Raw genomic sequence first — 6444 nt, 5'->3', positions numbered from 1 at the left:
AGCCAATTACCTATTGTGATGAAAGAGAAAACAATCCACTACAACGGTAATCAATCATATCAGTTTTACATGCTGTAAATCAGGATCTATATCCTCTATACGTCTGACAGTAAGATATACTGTAAGAGCACTGGAGACTTCAGTTGTAAAGAATTCACAGAATTTTTCTCCAGGACACGACCTAAAAAAATTGTTAACTTTAAACTGTGTACTTATACTGTATATCTAGAAATTATATATGAGAGATAGATCGATATGAAATAGATAGATAGATAGATAGATGGATCAAAATAACCTTTACTGGTGGGACTAAATAAATATTAGTATTCCCAAACCAAGTAGGAGATAAATGAATAGGGGTGGGGGGATGGGGATAGGGACACATCTGGGGTGGGGTGTAGAAGTCCATGACATACCACACTCCTCTCAGTCTATGGTAGGCACTGGCATATTGTGCTGCTATGGCCGTTGTGTTCTCCTCTTCGCCCAGCAGTATGGAGAGTCTCTCTTCCTCCTCCATGGAGGTGAAGTCTGGGCAGAGATCAGACAGTCTCCTGATGTGAGTGTCCCTCACTGCTGAGTATTGGAGGCAGCGCAGCAGGAAATGAGCCTCATCCTCCCCGGCCTCCTGGTCGCACTGCTGGCACAGTCTGCTCTCCCTGGGCTTGTACCTTTGTTGGTGCTGCCCAGATTCGATGAGCAGGCTGTGGGCGCTCAGTCTTTAGCGGCTCAGGATCTGTCGGTCTCTGGGGTTGGGGAGTTTCTCCAGATATGAGGCCAGTTTGTACTCCCTCTGCAGGCTCTGGTATACTGTCAACTTCTGGGATGTTCTTATATTGTTCCTCCAGATGCTGAAATACTCCTCTCTGCCCATAGGTTGGGTTTGGGTAAGTTTTTTTTGGGATAGATAGATAGGATATAGATAGATAGATCAAAATAACGGTTAATGGCGGGACTAAATAAATATTTGCATTGCCAAAGCAAGTGGGAGATAAATAGATAAGGGTGGGGGGATTGGGATAGGGACACATCCAGGGTCTATGGCAGGCTCAGTCTATGGCAGGCACTGGCATATTGTACTGCTATGGCCGCTGTATTCTCCTCTTCCCCAAGCAGTATTGATGGTCTCTCTTCCTCCTTCATGAAGTTAAAGTCTGCGCAGAGATCAGACAGTCTCCTGAAATGAGTCTCCCTCACTGCTGAGTATTTGGGGCACCGCAGCAGGAAATGAGCCTCATCCTCCCCGGCCTCCTGGTCGCACTGCTGGCACAGTCTGCTCTCTCTGGGCTTGTACCTCTGTCGGTGACGCCCGGATTCAATGAGCAGGCTGTGGGCGCTCAGTCTGTACCGGCTCAGGATCTGTTGGTCGCTTGGATTGGGGAGTTTCTCCAGATATTGGGGAAGTTTGTATTCCCTACGTAGGTTCTGGTATACTGTCAGCTTCTGGGATGTTCTTATTTTATTCCTCCAGATGCTGAAATACTCCTGGGCTGGGCTTGGGTACGTTTTTTTCGGGATAGATAAATAGGAGATAGATAGTAGACAGATATGAGATAGACAGACAGACTGATAGATAGATGATGATAGGCCCCTGGTGTTTGCTTTTGAGTGAACAGCCCTTGACTACTACAGTCCATGTGCGCCCTCGGCAGTCATACTACTGGAATCTCCAGTCATTGATGGGAGCCATGGCACCAGTAATATGACATATGACCACTGAGGCTTCTGACTGGCTGCAGCAATCACGTGCTGGATGCTTGTAAACAAGGACCAAGTGGGCTGCTGAAGCCTCTGTACTGATTCTATGCAGGACTCAAGAGGTGAGTAGCATTTTTTTATGCAGTATTTTTTGCTGCTTTTATGTATATCATTTGAGAAACTGGTTGACCCCTATTAGAAAATGCTGCAGGTTTTGATGGTGTTTCTCTGTAAAATCACAGACGTCAGACAGATGACATCGCTATGAGTCACAACAGATGGCAGCTCTGCTACATGTACCGTGCACACATCCGTGCTGGGCCTTCCCGTCACTGACAATAGAATGATATAGAACATTGTTAGCGGAGTTAACACCAGATGATACGATCGGTGACTACCAGTATGTAGCTTGTCAACATCCGCTTGTCTGGGATGAGATAAATATTTATTGCACTGACAAGATGTTCTCGTGGAAGGATGCTTAATATCTATTTGTTCTAATTATGAAATTCTGGAAGAACATTGATGATCACTCACCCAACCGTTATAAACCACGACACACGCATAACATGTAAACATACAAACAGCCCTCAGAGTTTTGGCAATGCTGTAATCCACACAACTTCCTGCTTCCTGCTTCCACAGAGATGATGTCATCACTCCTTTTAACACAGAGCTAACCATAGTGGCCGTGAATAGAGACTTCCTTGATTCCATGCGTGGTAGCTGAGGGCCACGTGATTTATGGAGTGATTTGTTTAACATTTGTTTGACTTTTGTTCCTTGCGGCTCATGCCGACAGAAAGAAAGATGCTTACGTTATGATGTAATATTAGAAAAAAAGACTTATTTAGTCTGAGAGCAAAAAGCTCCTGGAGCTCACCCAGCGGTCTGATAGGACACATTTATTGAGGTCGCGTCAGTGATTTCATTGTGAATTACTACTGAGAGAACAATGCACCAAGATGAACGGCTCAGTGGAAACTCTTATGACCTGTTTTAGTAATGAGAGTTGATTTAAAGATGGGCAGAATAAGGTGAGATTGACTCCTGGGCCATGACCAGAGATGCCATCCTGCCCAAGACAATGATATGGCCTCACTTAAAGGGAAGTAAATATCAAAAGTGTAGAGAAGAGCATTGTGACATATAAACTCCACACATAAATCAGGGTTCATAGTTCCCTGTAACCCCAGGTGCAGGGTTTGAATCTAGCAACACAAAAAGGTCTGAGGGGGTCTCCATAGTTCTAGGTCCATTGTCCGTAAGAAGGAGGCTAGCCCTCAGGCTTCTCCAGCAGCCCCTAGTGACGGTTCAGTCCGCCACAGTCTCCTTCCACAGAATAATGCCACTGCAAAAATTCTTTCGGAATGATTTAATGAACATTACAAATAGTTCAAGGTGAAAACAAGTCTCATACATGGAGGCCAACTTACAGGACTTAAAGGATCTGCCGTTAGCATCTTAAGCCAGATACCCACAGGTTTTTTCGAGGGCATAAGGGGGGCCCACACAATGACTGATCATTATAGTTCCCACTTACAACTACAATTCAGTTTCTAAATAATACCACCAGACACTTGCCTTCACCCCCAAGGTTAATGAGTCTTGGGCACCCATGGCCCTGTAGTCCTTCTTTAGAGCATATTTGGTAGGTACTAACTACTACATACCAGGAACACCCTGCCAAATTGGAACTGCTACAATCTTGACGTCTAGCCATTACAATTTGGCCCTTGTCAAAGTTGCTCAGATCCTTACATTTACCCAATTTTCCTGATTCCGGCACATTGATTTCAAGAGCTAACTGTCCATTTCCTGTCTAATACTGTTCATCCCACTGAATGACAGGTGACAATCAAGGCTATTCACTGCTGCACAGGTCACTTCACCGGTGCTATGTCTGATTTGTGTATATGTCCTTAAATGGAGTATTATTTGAATGCTGACTATTATTTGAGCACTATACAGTATTTTTAGATGGGCGGCATATGGTGTAGTGAGGATGCAGGTCACTTAGACATAAATCCACTGTGGGATACTCACTTGCAGGATCAGAACACTTTATTCCATGCTTTCTCTCTTTGGCTCTGTGTCTAGCACTTGCCCCAGCTTCTCCTCCTTTGGTTCCTATGCAGACAAAGCAAAATGAGTGAGCATCCACCCTTGCAGAACAGTTATAACAACATCACATATGGCATTGTATAAGGGTTAACATTGCAAAGAAAAATTGTCTAAAATGGCAACGTGTCAAGAAGAATATATGGAGTGGTGAAGCGGGGTGTTCACATGACCATAACTCAACTTAGAGTATTTAGAGGAGCCATATTTCAAGGTTAGACATGTACCGGGGTCTTGGCCTGATCTGACCTTACAGAAGTATATAGTGACCACAGTTATTGTATATTTACTATTCTTCACATTATGTTCATGTTTGTTCTCCAAGCTAAAAGAAAGTTTACTCATCATGAGTTTTCGAAATGGCCACTTTTATTAATGGCAGGATTGATACAGCGACCGTTGGAACCAAATACCAGATATAACCAGATGGATATGAGACGTTGTGTAGGTGTTAATTGGAACCACTTAATGGTGTAATGTTAAAAACTATCTCAACAAAATGTAGAAAATTGGCTTCTACCATATGAGGGTCTTTTTGCCTTCCTTTCGATCAACTTTGCCGGCTAAACTGGATGGACAGATGTATTTTTTCAGCCTTACAAACTATGTTACTATGTAAACTAACAATTGTGTCTTGTAGAGTACGTTTGTCCTAATCATGGACACTTGCAGTACGTCTTGTAAGGCACAGGAAACATAATTTTTGTAAGCTGCACTTTTAGATTCCTCTGAGGGTTTTTTCGATTTGCCAAAACACGTCCATGTCGAAACCTCCTGCCGTCTCAGAAGACTTCAGTATTGAACCATAGTCCTGGACGACAAACACTTTATACATTGGAATGAAATATCTCAGGAAATAAAACATATTTATTAGGATTAAAAAATCTGAAGAATACATACAGCTTTTATAGCGAGGATGAAGTAATCGAATGAAATATTGTGGGCAAAAAAGATTTATGATCTGTTCAAGCTACATGAAATTCATTGCTCAGCTCAAGGTTATTAAAAACAGTATAAATTGGATTAAAAATGTAGAAGAAGTTTAATAAACCGGGCTTTGAAACAAGAAATTTCTTGAGTAAAAATGTTAGTTTGGGTCCTTCGTGTGTGTTCTCTGGGAACAATATTAACATTCATATAAATTATTACAAAAAGTTTGGATGTAGATGGATGAGATAGATTTAAAATAGAAGAGACACTAGAAAATATAGAAATTTGGTGTCTTTTCTTCATAGCTAAGAGGTAAACCATGAAGGCTCTCCTCAAGATTATATTAAGTAATTAGTAATAAGTAGAGGTGAAGCGAATCCAATTTTTTTAGAATCCGAAAAGGTTCTCGAATATATTGAATCTTTCGACTCTCGAATCCTATGAATCCTGCACATAAGAATTGTATAGGGGGGATCTGTGGATGACACTGCTATGGGGGGGATCTGTGGATGACACTGTTATGGGGGGATCTGTGGATGACACTGCTATGGGGGGAATCTGTGGATGACACTGCTATGGGGGGATCTATGGATGACACTGTTATGGGGGGGATCTGTGGATGACACTATTATGTAGGGTGGATCTGTGAATGACACTGCTATAGAGGGGATCTGTGGATGACACATATCTTATATAGCATCTTATGCTGTATGTGTCATCCACAGATCCACCCCATGACGGTGTCATCTACAGATCCCCCTCCCTATAACAGTGTCACCCACAGATCCCCCACACCACCATAACAGTGTCATCCACAGATCCCCCTCCCTATAACAGTGTCATCCACAGATACCACCCCATAACATTGTCATCCACAGATCCGCCACCCCGCCGCTCACAGGAGTGTACATTTGACAGTCACATTTCTAAACTGTAATCCATATCCTGCAGTAACTTTAACTTTAAATAAGCGGCCACTCATCTCTACTAGTACCTTACACCACTCCTCAGCTAGCTTCGGTAACAGGGCCAGGCTACAGCCTACAGGCAGTGCGCGGGCGGCCCTCACAGTGATGTGACGCTCCTGCGCCACCTAGTGGGAGGAGCAGGCGCACCGCCTGCACCGCCTGTTAGTTGTTACCAAGCGAGCGCTGATTTAAAGTTAAAGTTACTGCAGGACCAGGTCAAAGGATACCGATTACAGTTTAGAAGAAATGTACACTCCTGTGAGCGGTCAAAATGAATGGGGGAACATTTTAGTTGGGGGACACAGCGTGATGTAAGGGAGCTGTGGCCCCCTATGGCCCCCCCTTGGCGATGCCACTGGTCTTGGGAGGCGCAGGGATGTGGCTTGGGGACGTGACGTTGTGGCGGGATTCGTTGGATTTGAATTTCGTAAATTACGTCGGGATTCGAGTCCACGAATCCCACGAATCCAGCAACAGGCTCAAATGGTGGTTGGAAGTGAAGCTTCCTGTAGAGGTGGCTCATTTTTAAGGTTGGCCGATATCTGTTTGCAGAAACTAGGCTATAATGTAAGCATTTGCTGAATTCAAAAATTGTTATTGCATATCTACATACCAGATGATGAAGAAAAATGGATAGGTAGACACGTAAACCAGGGAGAGCAGCTTTTTATAGCTCTCCAAATCAAGAAAAATATCATGAAGGCTTCTCCGATAAATGAGAATCTGG

The sequence above is a fragment of the Bufo gargarizans genome, unplaced genomic scaffold (assembly GCF_014858855.1).
Source record: "Bufo gargarizans isolate SCDJY-AF-19 unplaced genomic scaffold, ASM1485885v1 original_scaffold_1539_pilon, whole genome shotgun sequence".
In the NCBI taxonomy this organism is placed as follows: domain Eukaryota; kingdom Metazoa; phylum Chordata; class Amphibia; order Anura; family Bufonidae; genus Bufo; species Bufo gargarizans.
This window is presented reverse-complemented; position numbering follows the sequence as displayed.